The sequence below is a fragment of the Oryzias latipes genome, chromosome 11 (genome assembly GCF_053564925.1).
Source record: "Oryzias latipes strain Hd-rR chromosome 11, Olatipes_Hd-rR_3.1".
NCBI classification, from domain to species: Eukaryota; Metazoa; Chordata; class Actinopteri; order Beloniformes; family Adrianichthyidae; genus Oryzias; species Oryzias latipes.
The window spans coordinates 4007960-4029824 of record NC_136247.1 but is presented as its reverse complement, the minus strand read 5'-3'; the positions used below and the strand labels follow the sequence as shown (position 1 = coordinate 4029824).

At 40.7% G+C, this 21865-nt stretch overlaps 1 protein-coding gene across 1 annotated transcript in view; it reads left to right on the top strand.

The window, feature by feature from the left end:
• kcng2 (potassium voltage-gated channel, subfamily G, member 2) overlaps positions 1–21865 on the top strand; it is a 61666-nt gene that overhangs the window by 33051 nt on the left and 6750 nt on the right. The gene's annotated exons all lie outside the window — the stretch shown is intronic.

Genomic DNA, 21865 nt, shown 5'->3' with positions numbered 1-21865 from the left:
ACGCCGGTCTCTTTCTCTAGAAGGTGTGAAAACCAAGGATCGACGTGTTTACAGCTGCTACAAAACAAATTCTATATCTTTATCTGACTTTTACTTTAGGACCCACAGCATCACATCATCTCTTTTACTGATGTCTTTGGATGAAACTAGGCGTGTCCAGCTCGGTTATGTCAAAGTAGAGTATGGGTGCGTCCATGAGGGGGATGGGTGTCGGTAAAGCCTTAGACTGCTGAAGTGCAGAGTCTCACTCACAGTTCTCCGTCAATTTTAAAATGTGATTAAACCATTGGCTGTCTCTGAGAACTGGACTGAGTCAGTGTGACGTCATCCATAGAAAATGTCTTAGTTCCAGCTCCAACCAAATGAAGTCAGCTCAGCCGCCATTTTGTGGCGATACGCACGCTGGCAGTGCTGAAGCCAGGATTTGGTTTGAGTCGATCTGAGTCATTGTCTCTGACAGCCATCCTCACCAATGAGGAGTGAGCTTGTTGAGAGAATCTGTCTTACATTTTTGAATGTTCATCGTGGGACTATATGTTTTGATTGAGGCCTCTGATTGGTCAGTTCTTAATATGAAAAACTTATATGAATGAATAACGTAAAATCCTTGTGAAAAAATAGGATTATAAAGAACAAAAAAAAATAAGAGTAAGAATGGTTCTTCTGACCAATAGAATGACTAAGTAACAGCTGTTTATTTCTCTATAGAAGTCTACAGGATTTGGGTTTTTGGAGCCAGCAGGTACTTCCTGTTTGGACCTTATGGAGGCAGGATCACTCAGTTCAGTTCTCTTATACAGTCAATGTGGTAAACAAGTTCATCTTATATCTGCAGATTTTCTTCTTTAGAAACCCTGACTTTTGTTTACGCACATTTTCTCCAACTTTACATAATTCTTAGTGCATAAAGGATTTTTTGAATGATTTCCCTGATCCAGGTGATCTGCAGAAAGCAAGGCAGGAGATCTGGACAACCGCCAGGGGGTAGATTTGGAGGACTGGGCAGCCCTGGTTTAAAGATCGCTGAGGTTCCTCCACCTGACAGTGTGTGTTACCTGATTTAAGGACTAGTTCTCTTAGCACTGATGTTTATTTAAAATTAAAATTTGTAAAGAAACAATTACAGGAACTAATTATTTTTTATTACATTTCTTTCAAAGTTGCTAAAAAAAGTAAAGTAAACATTCGGAAGATCCACAGCTTTTCTGTCTTCACTAAATACGATGAAGCTGCTGCTCGCTTTGTCAGAGACGATACGTTTCTTTAAGGTAAAAAAACCATCGTCAGTGTTAAAAAGACAGAAAAATCTGCTCAGTTTTCAAAAAAAAAGCTTCAGGTGGACTCAGAGTTAAAGTACAAAAACCTTCACAGTAACATTTTCCAATATTTGGCTGACTAGCATTTTTCACAAAGGCTGTTCTGGGTTTTTTTTCCTCCCTCAGGATTCTTCAGGTCTCAGGGTTTATAAGTAAAACCTTACCTTGTATCTCCGAGCTAAAAAAAAAGTTCAATAGTCCAGCTCTCTGTACACAAAGGGTTTATTTCTGAATCTCAAAACTTTCCTAGAGTTTTTTTCCCCCCCAATATTTTCATGGGGAAGATGTCTGATTGAGAAAATTGGTAAAGTTTGACCAGAGAACTAAAAGTGAACATTTTTAATAGGGTTTTCAAACTGGGACAGCATGTATGTTGTTTATAACTGCCCCTGTGCTGATTGGATAATTGACTTTTATTTATTATTTTTTTACATGTTTACTCTGGAAGTTACTGAATGTTTTTTTACATTACGATGCTGTTCTATAAGAATTGGTTCAAGACTCATTTTATCAGGATGTTTGGTTTCAGCATTAGAAGGTAGTAAATAATTAATGTTTCTGTCATTTTTAATGTCTGACTTTGTTATGCTCTTTGTGGAAAAAACAAACTTTTAAAAAGATGCAACTAACAAAATTAGAATAAAAACATACAGATAAGTTTCTTATCTTAAAAATATTCTATCCCAATAGTCAACATTTGTGTATTTTTCCAGAATCTAATGACGTTGTGCTGCAGAGCACAAGTTCAGTGAAAGCCACATTTTAAAAGAGGCATCTGCAACGAGGAGCACTTAGCCTGTGGAGCTAATTTAATTGTTGTAGAAAGACTCCCTGTCCTCCTCACTCACGCTCCTACAGAATGAGTACAAGAAAAAAAATCTATAATGCATTTCCCATTCTGTGGGCTCTGGTCCACTCTGCGGATGAAAAGGGGATTAAGCATCCCCTGTGTTCTGATTCCTTCCTTCAGAGCTGCCCACTTGTTTTTCATAGGCGTCTTTGAAAAGGCGGCTCTGGTCCCGCTCAGGTCCTGCATGAGCTGCGGCTGCAACCTTTATGCCCTGCAGGCTTTCACACTCCATGATGATGTAAATCCCAGTCACTTTTAAGCACAGCTCCACTAAAAGCTTTATGTCGCTGCAGAAGAACAGAACGAACGCAGGGAAGAGAAATGTGTGCAACCGCTGCAGGAAATCCCAACATTTCATCTCAGTCAATACTGATTCAGCAGAAAAGTCAAATCCATAATGTGCAGAGACAGGAAAACTATTTTTTATCTACGGGATACCTAAAGCCGGAAAAAACAGCAATACCACATTGATGTTCCTGCTAGGAGGAGCACAAAACAATCAAATATTTACTGATTTGTTAATTCAGGTGTCACATCATTGTTATAATAAGAGCTCAATTTATAATCCAGGATTGCACAACAGAAATTCAACCAAGTTGCAAAAACTAGAGGCTGTTTGTTCTGCTAATAAGCTTAGAATTTTCTTGTACTGCACATTTTTAAACTCAAAATCTAATCAACCGTAAATAATGGTTTTAATGTGTGAGTCACATTTTGCGATGATTCTTCTAATCTAACCCTGCAGCCTTCGGCGACTTTAGATCAATGCTTCAGTTTTCTTATGCACGCCTTTATTGCATGACCAACAGCTACTAGAGAGAAATGAGTGAGAAGGCTTTGTTAGGCCTACTGTATGTAAGGGTTGCATGTTTCAGACTAACAGCCTTTTTCTATTATGTTTTAATGAGACTTTGAAGTCACTTCTAAATGCAGCTCTTTGAGATCGGCTTCAATGAAAACTGCATTGCTGCTAAAAAGCTTGATTTTCACTATTATAGGTGAATCTTTTTCATCTTATGTGTCTTTTAATGCAGGAAAATTTGAAAAGCAGTTGTTTCTTTGTTTGTTTTTCAAATTATTTTCTGTCACAGCTCAAATGTTTTGCGGAACAAACTCATGCATGTTCACATGTGCGTGCATGTTGGGTCATGTAACTGGATCTCGACTGCTGCAGAGATTGACTGTTATTTTCAGGGCTGATACTGATTAATAACAGCCAATTATGACAATATTTAGAGCCGTAATTCATTTGCAGGTAAAGTAAAAATATTAGCATCAAAACTGAAAATAATACAAACGCCATCAGTTAATTTTGTTTATTTAAAAATAAGTAAATAAACAAAGGAAATAAATAGTTATTAGAAGTGCAGAGAGTAACAGGTTCAGCAGCATATTTTATAAGCTTTAAAAAAAGTTGAACAAAATTGAAAATTGTTATAGTAAATAAAGTAAAAATTCAACATAAATTTTTTTTTTTTTTTTTTATTTATTTTTTTTTTTTTTATATTTTTTTTTTAACTTGTCCTGTCCAACAGCTGGGCAGACAGATGAGAGCTGAGGGCCTCTTGTGTTGGACAGATTTTACTTTAACAAGAGGGGTTATTAATCTTCAGACAAACCAAAGGTATGTCTGAATAAACCCCTTTTGTAATTGAGGCCAAACTTTATTAATTTCAATCATGTCTGAAAATCTTTGGTGTTGGACCGGACGGAAAAGGAAAGAGGGGAAGAAGAGAGAGGGACGATAGAGAGAGGGGGGGGTAGGAGGGTGATAATAGGAGGGGAAGGGGGATAAGACCATGAAGCAGCATAAAGCAACAAGTTTACTGGTTGTTAATCATTATGGTAACGTTCAAATGTAGTACAATAAGGGCGGAGCCTGTCCACACACACACTCAAATGTTATAAACACACCTGCTAGCTGCAAAAAATGTCCACCTGTCGACATATATACAAAACAGATAGTGTTCACACGCATACTTATGCCTTAAAACCAACTAGTGTGAAATATTTCAGTCATTCAGTCATGCAAACTGTAAGTGCAAAGGTGAGCTAACACCTGTGCTCAGGTGAGTGTTTATGTTCTTCTAAAATGGATGGTGGAACGTGGAAAGAAGGAGGGAGAGTGCCCAGCCATCCCCACCCCAAGACCCCCACCGCAGCAGCAGCGGCAGCCGGAAGCCGGAAAAATTCAACATAAATTAAATGACATACACTATTTTACCAAAAGTATTGGCTCATCCATCCAAATGATCAGAATCAGGTGTCCTCATCACTTCTTCTGGTCACAGGTGTATTACATTAAGCCCTCAGTCATGCAGACTATGTTTTTACAAACATTTGTGAAAGAATGGACCGCTCTCAGGAATTCAGTGACTTCCAGACTGGAACTGTCATAGGACGCCACCTGTACAACACATCTAGTGGTGAAAAGTCCTAAATGTTCCACAGTCAGCTGTCAGCTCTATCAGAACAACATGGAAGAGTTTGGGAACAACAGCAACTCAGCCACCAAGTGGTCGACCACGTAACCTGATGGAGAGGGGTCAGCGGATGCTGAAGCACAAAGAGGTCGCAGACTTCCTGTAGTCAATTGCTGCAGAGCTCCAGACGTCATGTGACCTTCAGATTAGCCTAAGTCCAGCATGCAGAGAGCTTCATGGAATGAGTTTCCATGGCTGAGCAGCTGCATCCAAACACACATCACCAAGTGAATACAAAGCATTGATGCAGTGGTGGAAAGAACAACGCCACTGGACTCTAGAGCAGATGACTGTGCACCAGTGACCAAAGCAAGGTCCATGAAGACATGGAGGACAGAGTCTGCTGTGGATGAACCTGACAGAGTCCTGACCTGAACCCCATAGAACACCTTTAGGATGAGTTAGAGCAGAGACTGAGATCCAGGCCTTCTCCACCAACATCAGTGTGTGACCTCACCAATGACCTTCTGGAAGAATGCTCCAAAACTCCTAGAAACTCTCCTCAACGTTGTGGACAGCCTTAACAGAAGAGTTGAAGCTGTAATGGCTGCAATAGGTGGACCGCCATCATATCGAACTTTATGTGTTTGGAGTAGGACGGCACTTCAGTTCATGTGTGAGTCAAAGCAGGTGAGCGGATACTTTTGGGAATGTATTGTATATTTTTGATACTTTGAAACAAACAACAACAGTGCAGGGAGTTTCTTGGCACTGTAGCATGTTCTAAAAGGTAAAAAAAAAAAATGAAAATACAAAACGGCTCCCTGAAGTTTTGTCCAGTAGAAAAAACAATGGTCTGTTTGATAAAAATCTGACTGTTGAATCATCAGTAGTCCCGGTGAGGAAGGATGAGATTATGGCACAAAAAGCCACGTTTTTCTGCATGTTCTCCCACTAAATGGCTTCTCTTGGGCTCGTAAATTGTAAGAACCTTGCTGTAGATGCAGATGGTGCACAAAGAAATTTTCGCTTGAAGCACAGGAGTGTTAGGGCGTAGTTATACCCACACACAGAGCAGCTGAGGGGCTAGCGCTGTTTTTTTCTTAATACGAGGAGGACAAACAGTCATATTTTAGCACACCTTAAAAGATGTTTGGGTTAACTTGGTATTTTTCCTTAAAAGTGACAGCCCTAGTTGTTAGTAGTGTGGCATGCAGTGGACTGAGTGCATTGTTTGGATAACCAATCTGATTGCACTGTGGGCGGGACAGTGCTTAAACCAGAGAGGCGTGGCTGCTTCTGAGCCAAAGTAACCAGTTCAATATCAGCCTGTCAGATTAAAACAAGGCTGATGCTGTAATACATCAAAATAACAAACATTGGTGCCAATAATCTGTCTGGCTGAGAATCAACTGACCTCTAGACCTCTCTACAGCACTCATCAGTGGCACACTAAAATCACATCTGGGTTTCGTAGCTTGGTTTTAATTTACGCACAACAAGCTGAGGTTCATGTCTCCAATGCATCGGAACTGCCCTCCTGTCCATCTTCTTGCTCTCCCCCCGTGAGTGCTGTGTGAAAGAGAGTTCATCACAGCTGTGTGAAATGGTGTATTGTTCTTGCTAATCTCTCAGGAGCATAAACTCCCAGCTGAGCAAACTCTTAACGTGAGCAGGAACTCCTGTGACTCAGAGAAGAGCCATCAAACCAGAGAGCCATTCACATCAGTGAACACGGTCTGGTAAAGTGGTCTTATCTGCCTTTTTCCAGTGGATTCACAGAGGAAACTCTTTGTTGCCCGGAGAAGATGAAGGTAATTGATAGACTGACAGTTTTAATGGGAATCAAGGTTAGAGTTTAGTAACGGCTGAGGGAAACACGCGCAGGACTCTGAGGCTTTCATCTGACATTTGAGTGGAACAGTTCCAGTCAAATATAATATCCCTCAAACATTTGTTTAGGCTGTTTGAACACGTCTGCATCTGTACTAAAACTCTGTTAGGCTGCAGGTGATGTGAGCCTGCAGGTCTGTGTTGAAACAGTTGTATTATTGTGACAAAAAAACACTGGACATGTCCTGTCTGTCAGTTTGAGTGCTACGTCTTCATTATGAAGAAAGCATCCGCTGGACAGACAAACATCCATCAAAATAGACAGCACCCGGGGTGAGGTAAGCTTAAAAGGAACCGTAAGGACCCCCATGGGAGCTTTAGCCTGACACGCTGGGAGAATGTCCAGTTTTTTTATATGACCAAGTGCATGTGCGGAGCCCTGCAACAGAGAGTGTTATAAACCTCTTACGTTCATTTTATTGTATTACTAATCCCCCCCTAAATTAAGGATAATTCACCTGAACCATTGTGGGTGTGACAGCCAATGAAGAGACACTAAATCTGGAGAATTAGATGAAGAATTACAGCAGTTTAATCCTGAGGAAACAGGCTTGTGAATCATTTCTTTGACATTCTGAGACTGGATGCACCTGATTTGAGAAATATTGTGGAGATTGAAGAAAGATGGCTACATGTTGGTGTAGTGCTGAGCACTGTGGACCCATAGTGAGAATGCCCTGGTTCATATCCAAGATGGCTCCTTTCTAGGGCCGAGTATCACCAATAATTACCAGAATCAATTTACGACTTTCTTGATCCATTCAATTTTGAGTTTACACATTTAGACATATTTGTATAGAAATACATCCAAACCTTTTTCTAAACCCGTTTTATCCCTTTTGGGGTCACGGGGCTGCTGGAGCCTAACCCGGCTACCGTTGGGTGAAGGCAGGGGACACCCTGGACAGGTCGCCAGTCTGTCGCAGGGCACATCCATGCACACTCACACCTAGGGACAATTTAGAGTCACCAGTGAACCTATGAAGCATGTTTTTGGATGGTGGGAGAAAGCCAGAGTCCCCAGAGAAAACCCACGCTTGAACAGGAAGAACATGCAAACTCCACACAGAAAGGTCCCAGCCAGGACTTAAACCGGAGCCTTCTTGCTGTGAGGCACTAACTACTGCACCATACAGCCCAAAGAAATACATTAATAATCAGTATATTGTCACGGCGTGAGGGTGGCTAGAGAGCCGGTAGGACCCAGATGCAGAGGATCAGGGACTAGTGGTTTTAATACGCAAAAACAAACAAAAGCGCTGCAGAGCAGGTTCACAGAACAAAAACAAAAACTTACTTGGCGTGGCATGAAACATGGACGAGGCAAGAAACAGGAACATGGACTAGACAGGCCAGGATGACATGAACACCATAACAGAGTTAATGGACCAGCACAGGAGGAAGGCAGAGACAAGACTTAAATACAGACAGGGCAGACAAGACACAGGTGAAAACGATCAGGGCAGATGGGGACCAAAGGAAGTAAAACTCAAGAAACCAGACAAGACAGAAAACCCTTTCAAAATAAAACAGGAAACAGAAACAAACAAGACAACAAACCCAAACCATGACATATATGTTTTAAAGACATTTGTATTATTCTGATACAGGTGACATACTGTAAAATTTTCTGGTGAAATAATAAACCAATTGTTAACATCATACAGTGTTGCATGATTTCTCAAACGGAAAAGCTCCATTAAAAATGTGCAGATTGTTAAGAAACCTTCGCTTCAGTTTGGTCAAAATGAAATTACAATTTTTTACACAAACGTTCATAAGAACATCAGAAAGACTTTAATAATTATGGTTGGTTTCATCTAGTTTAACCCAGATTAATGAAAAACAAACAAACTAGAACATATTTCATGCTATTAGCCTATTCACACCTGCTGGTAAAAGTGTAGAGGAACGAGTCTAAAAGGAAGGTTAGGAGTAAAATTCAAGCAGAACCAGAAGCAGGACGAACATCTGCTGAGACCGGTTTGAGTCTGAGAGGACAGGAAAGACAAACAAGCAGGAATAATGCTGGAACATCCGGCAGGTTAGTAGCAGTTTAAGTAAAGATGGAATAGGAAACGTTTTCAAGAAGGAATGAAGTTTGATCTTCATAGACAACAGCTTTGTAAAACAATCTCAGCATGAAGCTGATTGGCCTCCAAGTTGCTTCTTGAATCAGAAAGTGTTTTAGCTGGGCAGCTGCTGCATTTCTGCAACTGTGTGGGTTTTAGTGAAGAACATGACGTGCATGTTTGCTTAAAAGCATTAAGATTGATGAAAGAATGCGTTCATGCTGGCGTCTCTCTCAAAACAGCATCCTACAGTCATCTGTGTGTAAATGTACATGTGAGGTTCTCCTACCTCATTTTTCCATTGAAGGTTCATGTTATGGTAAGTATGGAAACAGTCATTAGAGGCTTTGGTCAGCCAATTAGATGTCAGCAGGGAAAAAAAGCGGTTGGAATGTGAAATGCTGCTGACAGAGGAGGAAGAGGGTCAGTTTGGAAGTTTCAGCTCAAACATTTCAAAGAGAGACCAGCTAAGCAGCATATATATTTGACAAAAACAGAATCAGAAAAAGATTAACTTTATTTCTGAAATGATACTTCGTTTACATATCAAAGAGTCTGCTTCTTTTGAGAAACAATTTAAATCTAAAAAAACAAGATTAAAGTACTATTAACTATTTTAATATTTATTTCTTTTGTCAGTGACCATGGCATAAGGGAGATAATGCCCTTAAAGAGTTTCATTATCAGAAATTAATGGACTTTGTGGAAGTCCAGGCCTCTATTTCATCCTTTAAAGCAGTGTTTTTCAACCAGTGTGCCGCGGCACACTAGTGTGCCGTGGGAGATGGCCAAGTGTGCCGTGGGAAATTGCCCTCATTAACTGATCTAAAAACATTTCCCATCTCCAGGATTTCAATTCTCTGTTCATCCAAACAGGCCCTGATAAAACACTGAGGAGTTAGGAATATAAAAGATCGTAAAATACTTTTTCTTTGCGTTTATTTTATTTTATTAAAGACATTTTGATAAGAATGACGATACAGTACCGAGATTCAGCTGCACCTTCGGCTGTATTTTGGAAAAGTCCCGTCCCTTTAACTGTCTCCCCCAATCATTCTTGGGGAGCTTAATCACATGTCATCAGTCTGACCAATCAGAAGTGGTTAAAGTCTTCACTTCCTTGTCTCGATTTAGCTCGTAAAGTCGCTCAGTTCTAACAAAAATACCAGCTAAAGCTCGTCTTTAGCGCTGTTGCTTTCCACAGAATCCGGTATCAGACCGTGGAACAAGTGAACAAAACAATGAAGCTCCGAAAACCGATCTTTGGCCGTTTTTTTGCACTACATTGCCATGATGCATTGGGTTGTGAGAGTTACAGCACACAAGGAGATCTGTTGTTAGACGTCTTGAAACCAACGAACACACTTCAAACTGTTTTTAAATCTTCTAACTTAACTTTTATTGCATCTTTTAGAAAAAAAACAGCTGCAGTTTCCAGCTTTTTCTGTAACAATTATCTCAAAAATGCATGTGAGATTGTGGAGGGAGGGGCTGTAGATCAATACAGACTATGAGTTTATCCTTTTTTTTAAATTTTTGGATCCTGGTGTGCCGCGGGATTTTTTTTAAGGTTAAAGTGTGCCGTGGCTCAGAAAAGGATGAAAAACACTGCTTTAAAGGGCCTAAATGACGCTAATATTTATCCATATCCACATATATGACAACATATTACCTTTGCCACACTAAAGAATGATTTTTTTTATGAAATATTAGTTATTTTCCTGAGTTCTTTTCCAACTTGGAAGTAAAACGACTCGATCTCCGAGGCTCCGCCTTTTGGTCCTTGTGGGTACTGCCCATTTCATGACATCAACCTAGCACCAGTCTCGGCAGCATGGCTGCGTTTCTCCCTCCCAAAAAAACATCATTCGAAATTTTGTTTAGTTTTGAAGTGTTTAGCCGATCACAGTTAGCTCTGTGGAGAAAATGTGTGTTTTGGCCTGGGGGCAGGGCTGGCAGCGCAGACTCTTCATGTATTGAGTTGCTGCAATGTGATTGGCTGATTAGAAATTTGCGTTAATGAGCAGTTAGACCGGTTTGTCTTATAAAGTGGATGGACAGTGACTGTTTGTGTCCTCATTCATCAGAAAAATGCCACAAAAACTTTCTAAAAACACTGAAAATTGTGTTTTGGTTGTTTTTAAGGCAAAAGTGGGTCTTTAATCCATTGATATCATGTATGAACAGACATGGATTATTAGTATATCAAATATTTGCAAGAAGTTCAGGTTTATTTAGTTGGTTAAAAAAATTCTATATCTCTGATTAGTAAGTTTCAGACATGATCCACAGAAGTTCAAACTGTCCCTCAGTACTTGAATACTTTTGTCAACAGTTACTTTTTTCCCTTTTACTTGAATAGTTATTTAAATTACTAATTTTTACTTTTGCTTGAGAATTCCTGTTTTTAAATAATGCAACTTTTATTCAAGTACTGGTCCCTGATACCCGCATCAGCTCACTGGTACAGAGCAGCATTTCAACACAGATGACAAGCACCCCTTTTCTCATGAACGCCCTCTAAAGGTGCAGCACAGTACTGTCTGCCTCACATCATGAACTCCCCTTTGCAGTTTCTGTGGAGGCCCCACCTGTGTTTTCCCACATTGGCTTAAGTCAGGGGTGGGCAATTCCAGGCCTCGAGGGCCGGTGTGTCTGCATGATTTCCAGATAGTCTTGCCCTACTCATGGCTGATTACCTGGTTCAGGTGTGTCCAGCCAATTAGAACATGCCAGAGCAGGGTATGCTGGAAAACATGCAGGAATGCGGCCCTCAGTGCCCACCTCTGGCTTAAGTGGTACAAGCTATGCTAGCTAGCTGTCCAGTGACCAGCGTAGCAAGCTAGCCCATTGGGGGCCCACATGCTCTGCCCACTTTTAAACCTATGTGTCCTACTTGGCTTTGCTGGCTGGGTCAGCTCAGATTTTCCTCCAATTAAGAAATACAGATTTTTCCTAAGAAAATGTTAAACCTTATTTGAATTGTGCAGAGAAGCTGACACATGACAGCGTAGGAACTTAAGTGATAGCAGTTTAGGTGCTTCTTATGAGACAACTGATTTTACTTTAAAAAATATACCAAAGCCTCACTTAAAATGTTAGGTTAAGAAATGAACCCTGGTTTTCTGAAACATGTTATCTCATTGTGTGACACGCCCCTATGCGCTGTTCCCACATGCTTTTTTCACATTACGCTGGTCCTGACCTGCAGACGGATGGTGTGGAGGAACTTCCTTCCAGTATAAGAGTTGGACTGTGCCTTCTCCTCCTCTTTTTTTTTTTTTTTTTTAACTTGTCCTGTCCAACAGCGGGGCAGACAGATGAGAGCTGAAGGCCTCTTGTGTTGGACATATTTTACTTTAACAAGAGGGGTTATTAATCTTCAGACAAACCAAAGGTATGACTGAATAAACCCCTTTTGTAATTGAGGCCAAACTTTTATTCATTTCAACCATGATTGAAAATCTTTGGTGTTGGACCGTACGGAAAAGGAAAGAAGGGAAGAAGAGGGAGGGATGTCAGAGGAGGGGTGATAGTGAGAGGGGGGGGTAAGACCATGAAGCAGCATAGAGCAGACAGGTTTACTGGTTGTTTATCATTACGGTACAGTTCAAATGTAGTACAAAAAGGGTGGGGCCTGTTCAGTGTAGTAAATTCTGTGAAGAGTTTTGAGATGGATTAGCTGCAAATTTGGACTTTTTTGTCAGTTTAAAGGTGTTTAGACAGAGTTCTGACCAGAAGCTTTCATCTGTGCTGATGCTCAAATCTGCATCCCATTTTTTTGTTGGAAGGGCAATATTGTTATCTAAATTACATAAAAGTTTGTATATTTTGGAGAGAGTTCTATTCATTGAAAAATTAATCAGAGTGGTAACTACATCTGGTAGCTTTAAATCGTCGTCTTTAAATTTATACTTTTTAGTAATACTTGATTTAAGTTACTGATATTCCAAGAAGTTATTTATTCCATGTTTGTCTTGAAGTTCCTGGGGAGTTATGAATCTTCTATCAATAATTACGTGCTCTAGTTGTTTTATGCCCCCTGCTTGCCAAGCTGGGAAGTGAATCATTTTTTTGTTAATAAGGATGTCCGGGTTGTTCCAGATGGGTGTCATTTTGCACGGTTGAATTGATGATTTTGATATTTTGAGAAATTCCCACCAGGCTGTTAAAGTGCCGTTTATATTAATACTTTTGAAACAATCCTGTTTTTTAACTGTTTGGCTAATAAATGGTAGCTGTGACAGGTTGATCTTTCCACATAACGCCTGTTCCAAGTCTAACCATGAGTTGGTATCTGGATTATTTTTTAACCATTTTAAGATGTATTGTAATCTATTTGCAAGAAAGTATTTGTGGAAGTTAGGTAATTCTAATCCTCCACAGCTTTTTGCAGATTTTAAAGTTTTTAGACTAATTCTTGCAGGTTTGTTGTTCCATAGAAAGCTTGATATGGATGAGTCTAATGTTTTGAACCATTTTAATGGTGGTTGTGTGGGAATCATTGAGAAGAGATAATTAACCTTGGGTAAGATTTTCATTTTAACCGTGGCTACCTTGCCCATAAGGGACAGAGGCAGGTTGGTCCAGCGTGTTAGATCGTCCTGTATGCTTTTCAGTAATGGGGTGTGGTTTAGCTGCACCAGTTCTGATAGTTTGGGGGAAAAGTGGATACCCAGATGTTTGATATTTCCTGTTTTAACTGGAATTGTGAGTCTTTGTTCCATATTCCTGTTGAGTGGTAATAAAACAGACTTATTCCAATTAATGGAATAGTCTGATATGGAGGAGAATTCATTTATGATCATTGCTGTTTCATTTACAGAATGTAAATTCCTTAAAAACAGTAATATGTCATCTGCATAAAGACCAGTTTAGCTCGTGCTGGTTTGCGGCGCCTTCCGTCCGTGAAACCCGGGTTCGACTCCGGGCTGCTCCCTGTTCCCTTCTCTACCTCTGCCAGTTCCAAGCCTGGTTTGAGAAGGTTGCGTCAGGAAGGGCATCCGGCGTAAAACATTGCCAAATTTACCATGCGACTCGTTCGCTGTGGCGACCCCTGATGGGAGAAGCCGAAAGTGGAAGAAGAATAAAGACTAATTTTATGATGGCTGTGTTTGGTTTTTATTCCTATAATGCTCTCATTCTGTCTTATTGCTGCAGCTAAAGGCTCAATGAATATAGCAAAAAGAGAGGGGGAGAGTGGGCAGCCCTGTCTGGTTCCTCTTCCAAGAAAAAACCTGTTTGAAGTCTGTTTATTAGTTCTAACTGATGCATTGGGGTTGTGATATAATATTTTGATCCAATTGATGAATGCTTCTCCAAAACCAAACTTATGGAGGGCGGCAATAAGGAACTTCCAATTTACTCTGTCAAAGGCTTTTTCAGCATCCAGCGATAGTACCGTCATTTCCTGGTTTTCAATGGTGGCAAAGTCTATTATATTAACTAGTCTACGGACATTATCATCCGAGTGTCTGCCTTTGATGAATCCAGTTTGGTCGAAGTGAATTATGTGAGGAGAGATTTTTTCTATTCTCTGTGCTAGTGCTTTGCAGATGATTTTTACATCTGCATTGATTAAAGAAATAGGGCGATAGCTTGAAGGACTAGTGGGATCTTTGTCTGGTTTTAGAAGAAGAATTATGTTGGCTGAGTTCATGTTAGGTGGCATTGATTGGCTCTCATTAATAGATGTGACAGTTTTATAAAATGTTGGTGCCAGTTGTTCCCAGAATTCTTTATAAAACTCAGCAGGAAAGCAGTCAGGCCCTGGTGCTTTACCATTGGGCATAAGTAACAGAGCTTCATGAAGTTCAGACGGCGAGAGCGGAGAATCTAAGTTTGTGATTTGATCCTCATTTAGCCTGGGTAGGTTTACATTATTAAGAAATGAGTCAATACTTTGCTCTGACGGATTGATCTGCGGTGTGTACAGGTTTTTATAAAAGTTTTCAAATGCGTTATTAATTTTGACCGGGTCATGAGTGACATTTCCTGTTTGGTCCGTAATAGAGGTGATTGATGATTTTTCTCTATTAATTTTAATCTGATTAGCCAGAAATTTGCCAGATTTATTAGAGTTTTCAAATCTTTCAAGTCGTAGCCTTTGTATTTGAAATTGTGTTATTTTATTAATGATGTCATTTAACTGCAGCTTTAAATTTTTCAGATCTCCCAGAATGTGTTCCTGTGCAGAAGCAGCATAAGCAGTCTCCAGGGTTTTGATTTTATTTTCTATTTCTAATAAATCTGCTTTCTCTTTGCGTTTTTTGTGCGTTGAATAAGAAATGATTTTCCCTCTCATGACTGCCTTTGCTGTTTCCCAAAGAACGCACGGTGGGATGTCTGGAGTATTGTTGAAGTCTAAGAAGGTTGCCCACTCTTTTTTAAAGAATTCAAGAAATTCCTGGTCCTTTAACAGAGACGTATTAAACCTCCAGGTTGTACCAGAGGGTGTGGATTTTTCCCTAGAAATGTTTACAGAGACTGGTGCATGATCACTGATAATAATTGGATGGATATTGGAGCTTTGAATATTTTTTAAAAGAGAGTTACTGATTAATAAATAGTCTAAACGGGAGTGTGAATAGTGAACTGGAGAAAAAAAGGTGAACCCTTTAGTGTTTGGGTGACATGAGCGCCACGCGTCGCAGAGACCCAAATCATTCATGTACTGCTTTAGAATACTTGCAGACTGCCATGTACGCTGATTTGCTGCTGTGCTGAGTCTGTCAAGTTCAGGGTCCAAAACAAGGTTGAAGTCTCCTCCTATAATGATTGTGGAGTCAGAGTGAACTGAGAGTGAGGTGAAGAATCTGTGAAAGAAGGAAGAGTCGTCAACATTCGGGCCATATACACTCACTATACAAAAGTCCTTATTCTGAATGGATATATTAATGATTACAAATCTGCCTTCTGGGTCAGTAACTGTATCCTTATGAGTAAAATTAAGATTTTTATTAATTAAAACAGCAACTCCTCGTTGTTTGGAGTTGTAACTGGCAGAGTATATAACTGGAAATTGTAAGCAGCACATAAGGCGATTCAAAGAATTCGATAAATGGGTCTCCTGCAGTAGAGCTATATCTGCTTTTAGACCATCCAGGTGATTTAACACTTTCAGTCTCTTTGGCTCAGAGCCAAGTCCACGCACATTCCAGCTAACGATGTTAAGACTGTTCATAACTGCTCTGACTGAAAAGGTGTAAAGCTAAGTAGTGCTTGTGTACCAGTCCGTGTGCGCGTGCCCGCATTGAGAAGCGCTGTGCGCGTGAACGTTTTCTGGCTATGTGAGCTGCGTGTCGCGTGCGTCCTATGAGAGCCTGTGTGAGGTGTTTGCAGTATGTCGGCGTGTGTGTGCGGGATCGCATGTGCACGCCCCTGTGTGCGCTTGTGTGTGCGCGCGCCCGCTCCGTGCATAAATAAATACTTACCGAGGATGAGTTGCTTCCAGGTGATTTACATATAATGAGGGGGGAGAGGGGGGGAGGAGAGTAAAGGAAAGAAAAAAAGAGTTAGAAGGGAAAACGAAAACAACAACAAAACAACAATAGAAACATGAGTGGGACTGAGGTGAAGAAGAAAAAAAAGACTGTTTTCCTGAGATCGAGGTGTGGATTATTGATGATCCGGTTTTCCATTCATTGAAGTAAGTTTAGCGGGTTTCTTCTGGGCAGCGCAGATGTTCTCAGCGCGGATCTGAAAGCCTTCAGAAAGCCTTCAGCCATTCCTTCTCCTCCTCTGCCTAAGAATGCTCACCTCTTCTCACTCCAGGCAAGGAGGGTGGTGGGATACCTCACTCATATCAGCTTTCTTACCTTAATGTTCTCTTTCAACATTTGTTTTGGTATCTCACTATAGGACAGTGTTTTTCAACCTTTTTTGAGCCACGGCACACTTTAACCTTGCCAAAAATCCCGCGGCACACCGTGCACCCCCCCCCCAAAAAAAAGCAGAAACTCATAGTCTGTTTTGATCTACAGCCCCCCCCCGCAATCTGACGTGCATTTTTGTGATAATTGTGGCAGAAAAAGCAGGAAGTTGCAGATGTTTTTTCTAAAAGATGTAATAAAAGTTAAGTTACATACAAACTGTATGTTCGTTGTGGTTTCAATCCGTGTAACAAGGACGACTCATTGTACGCTAAGGCGCTGTCCCTTTAAGCCAATGCATCATGGGAGATGTAGTGTGAATACGGCGAGAAAACGGCAGAAACACTTGCGTCTCTGAGTTTCATGGTTTTGTTCACTTGTTCCACGGTCTGATACCGGATTCTGTGGAAAGCTACACCGCTAAAGACGAGCTTTAGCTGGTGTTTTTGTTGGAAATGAGTGAGTTATGAGCTAAATTGGAACAAGGAAGTTTAGACTTTAAACACTTCTGATTGGTCAGGCTGATGACATGTGATTAAGCCTTCAAGAATGATTGGTGGAGTCGTGGAGACAGTAAAAGCTGCGGGACTTTTCAGAAAACAGTTATAGCTGCAGGTAAATCGCGGTGCCGTCATTCTTATCAAAATGTCTTTAATAGAATCAGTTAAACACAAAGAAATAAGTATTTTATGATCTTTCATATTCCTAACTACTCAGTGTTTTATCAGGACCTGTTTGGATGAACAAAGAGCTGATTTCCTGGAGATGGTTAATGTTTTTAGATCAGTTAATGAGGGCAATTTCTCCACGGCACACTTGACCATCTCCCACGGCACACTAGTGTGCCGCGGCACACTGGTTGAAAAACACTGCTATAGGATATAGGGACTCCAGTATTACTTTGCTTGAAGACTAAGAAGCGCCTTCATTCTAAATCAGCATGGAATCCACACCTATTACTGCATGAGCCAAAGTCAGTGTGGTCACATCCAGTTTGTAGAATCTGGTGAAAGTATGGGTTGATGCCCAACTGGCAGCCATACTTATCATCCACTGAAAGTCCTTGACAGAGTGCCTAAGAAAAGGCCAGCCCATGCATAGAATGAGCCCACAAACTAACAGGGGGTTTGAATGTCCTACCGTTATAAACCATTATAAAAGCTTCTATAGTTCAACATGTCAAACGTTGCTTAATGAGAGCTTTTTTCACTTATGCGCAGGAGCCCATGACACAAACAACAAAGTTGCTTCCTCCAGGTGCTCAAGGAATACTGGCAACAACTGCTGACCAGAAGATTTGGCTTTTGGGAGCCTTTTCCCTCATAGCATGACTTCTGCAGATGTCGTGCAGGTCCACTGTAGTAGTCAGGTTTGTAAATCTGCTGCGTGTGTTGATAAGAGAAAGGGCCAACAGTTGGAGGCTGATGAACTCTTCTCCGGAGTCAGATTTGACGCTCATGGCGTCACACTGCTCCAGAGGTACAGGCTTGTAAGGCTCCCCAGGGTCGGTCAGCGGTGCGGCAAACTCTAACTAGTCTTCCCAGCTGACATCCCCAAGAAGTGAACCTCTGCGGGCGCAGTCAGTTTAACTCCAGGAGAGGGGAATCAACGAGTCAACCTCTCACAGGCTGACTCGCCACAAATGGCGCATGAGCCGCCATTTGTGGTTTTTGAGGGAGAGCCGTGCACTCAGACTCATCCTGGGAATGTTACAGCCGCAAACACGAAGCGCAAGCTTCGGCAATCTTGTTCCTACACGTGCACGCTCTGGCCGGTAGCCTGACGTTGTCCATGGTGAGGGCAGATTTAGGCTCTGTTTCTCTTTTGCTCTAATAAGAAGCAGAAAACATTGAGTGGCTAATATGGTGGCTGACTACAGCCGCTTTTGATTGGACACAAGCCAGTTACTTAGCTCAGAGAAGCTCCGATTAGCGTTTGGCGACTCCATGATTAGGTCGCTCTGTGAACAGTTGAGCTAGCTTGCTGCCACAGGAGCTCTGTGAGAGTTTACTTCTGGGATCAAGAAGAGGTTTCAGACTGAGGAGGAGAAGGTGACGTGTCTAACTCGTCTACTGGAAGGAAGTCCCTCCTTTTAGACTAGACGTCACCTTCCGCCTGTAATGTAAAAAAAGTTTGTGGGCACAGCGCATAGAGGCGTGTCCCACAGTGAGATACCAGAACAAATATTGAAAGAGAAGCTTATTTTCCACACGGTAAATGTTCCTCAGATGAATCGGTGCTTATCCGCTTGCATTTGTCTTCTCATGACTGTTGCACAGCCCCCACTCCAGCAAAAAACAACAACAACAAGGTTTCTGTCTGCACCAGATTAAGATTAAAAAAAGATAATGGTCAACATGTCTTTGATGATACTACACATTGACCTTTGACCCTTTGTAATACATATCTCACTAAAGCTGAATAGAAAAGTTAGCCTGCAGCTCTCTGTCTGAATCCAGTCCATCTGGTTTCCTTTTATTAGCAGTTAAAATTGTAAAAAGCTCTGAAGATCTGCAGCCAGTGGAACCATCTGTCTGATCATGTGTGTCTGCAGAAATCTTTCTTTGCATTTGTAAACCAAACAAAACAATTAATATGTACATTAACCAGCACCTATCTTCAAATATTCAAGCAGAAATCAGGGGAAAACTCCAAACCAGTCCTTTACGTCTGCAGCTTTAAAGTCTGTGCGTCACGAAAAGGCATAATAAAACATTAAAGTGACGGAGTCCAGCATGCAGTATTGATAATATCTTCAGTATTTACTGAGTTGTAGGAGTTGACAGTGTTCCTGTTTTTGTTCTGCAGAAACAGGAAGTTCAGCCAAACCTGATGATGGGAACAGCTGATGTCGTCTCTTTATAGATCTTGGTTTAAGAGGGAAAGCCTGTTAGCAAACTCACCCAGGCAGCGAAGGGAAACACGAACACAGCTTTCATGGAAGCAACAAAGCCTGGGAGTTCTGGGAAAACAGGTTGAATGAGGAAGACTGTCAACACCAGAGATGAAGGAAGCTGCTTCATTTTGTTGCGTGGAGATAAAAGAATAGCAAAGAGTTTGGTTTTAATCGAGTAGAAAATATGATCTGACTGCAAAACTGCTCTATAAATGTGCAACTTAAACCTGATGTTGAACGAAAGCTGACATAGGTCTTCATCAGTTAGAGGATCACTGCTTTAATACAGAAACCCACTGTTAGCAACCAACTACACACATACACTTACAGACACAAATACACAATTTACTGTACTTCCTAATTTACCGCACATAGAAATGGCATAAATAAAACCTGGACTAGTCTTTAAAAGGTATGAATGCACTTGAACTGTGGGAGTCTGTGTCGGTTTGTGTGAAAAGTTTAGGGACACCTTCATATTCCAAGGCCCATGCAGACCTGGATGAACCTGCTTGCTCTTAAAGGGTCTATATCATGCTTTTCTTAAGCCTTTATAGTAAACTATATCCATGTATATGATAATGTATTACCTTTGACACACTTAACATCTTTTTAAGAAACGTGAGTTATTTTCATGAGATTATTTCCTACCTAGAAGTAAGACGACTCAATCTCTGATGCTGTTTTTTTACTCTGTGTGGGTTCTGCCCATTTCCTGACGTATATTGCCGGCCTCGGCGGCGTGTTAGGTCTTTCTTCCAAACCACAACCAAACTTCTGTGTGTTAGCCTGGAGGTGGTGCAGGCAGAGCAGACTCTTCATGGAAGCAGTTATTCTCACTTTTCTACATCACAATGCGAGAACCCGCTCGTTTTTGTGGGTTGGGAGGGGGTGGTGCTCAGAGAGCAGGTTTTCAGAGGAATACTCAGAAATGCGTGAATTGATTAAAATAACGCTTTGGGGTGGTTTTTTGTGAGGAAGTAACATTTTGAAACACCCAAAAGCTCAAAAACTTGATTTTGCATGACATAGGCCCTTTTAGTAATGTGCCTGGTCTACACAGAGTCCTGACCTCAACCCGAAAGATGAGCTGTTTTTTAACATGTTCTTGTGGCATTTTTCTCATGATGGGGGACATATATTAAGAAAATTAAGATTAAAACTGCATCTTTTGTTTAAATTGTTGTGAATCAGGAATAGACGTAAAAAAGCAGTTTGAAGAAGAGCTGATTTGTGGCGTAGAAAAGATGCTGGGTGGGCCACAAGGTCCCTGCTCTGCTCCATTCTGATGCATCCAGTTGAGGATAACTAGATCCAAGTACGTTTTGGTTTTCTTCATCTAAGCTGGCATCTGGCTTGAAACTGTACGGCTGGATGCTCCAATGTGGCCATTTTGGTTGCACCGTTAATGTTAGATTGGGGCTGTGAGGAGCTGTAAGCTAGTGGGAGAGAGTGTATACAGATGGATAGTAAATGGTAAAATGGATTATACGTATATAGCGATTTACCAACTTCTCAAAGGCCCAAAGCGCTTTACAGTCACAGTCCCATTCACACATTCAGATGCCAGCATGAAGAATTTTCTTTAAATATGTCCTCCATCATTAGGAAAATGTCACAAAAACATGTTGAAAACACCAAAAACAATATTTTTTAATGGGGGGGGGGGGTGTCTTTCAGGATATCCAACTGAAATAAATGGACTCCATTCAAATTGCAGTGTTTTCAACTTTGGACAGTCTGACTTTTCTAACATCTGACTATTTATAATGAAAGACAAAATACATACATTCAAAACACAATAAACTCCATAAGAAATACAACAATAATAATGAAACCTTTTTACAAAAAAAAGGTTATAAAAAACTTTTTTTTTTTATTTGGGAGCTGAGATTCATCTGCAGAACCAAGAATCTTTCCAACATGGAGTTAAGTTTTTTACAAGTACAGTAAAATAGAACAATTGAGCCTTTAGAAGACTGAAAACAAGTTTTGGTCATCTTGTGGGACGTGAAACTCGTGTAAAGACATTAAAATTGTATGTGGTGTATTTAAGATGGTTGCAGAAACAACAGGATATTATTTTCCTACACCAATTTAATGAACAACTCCAGAGGATAACAAATGAAAATATCTGCAATAAACATTTTTACCAGTGATCCACTTGAAGACCCAGTCCGATGAAAAACGGGTTTTCGGTGTTCATGACATAATCTTGAAGTATTTTTTTCTGATGATGAAGAACATATATAAAGATATATAAAATAAATGTATATGAAATATAAAAAAAAATGAGCTCAAAATTCCATTACTGAGTATTTCCTTATTGAAATTGTTGTGAATGAGGAGCAGATGAAAAAATGCCATAGGTTGGAGGTTTGAGGGACTACAAGCTAATGGGAGAGGATGTAAACAGAGATCTCTCAGCAATGTGTAGTGAAAGGGGTTGTTTTTTGCCAATGGTACCGCCCACAACTCAGGCAAATTACTACTGCCGCTCTGCAGAAACTATGTCCTACAAAACAACCGTTTTTTGGGGGTTAA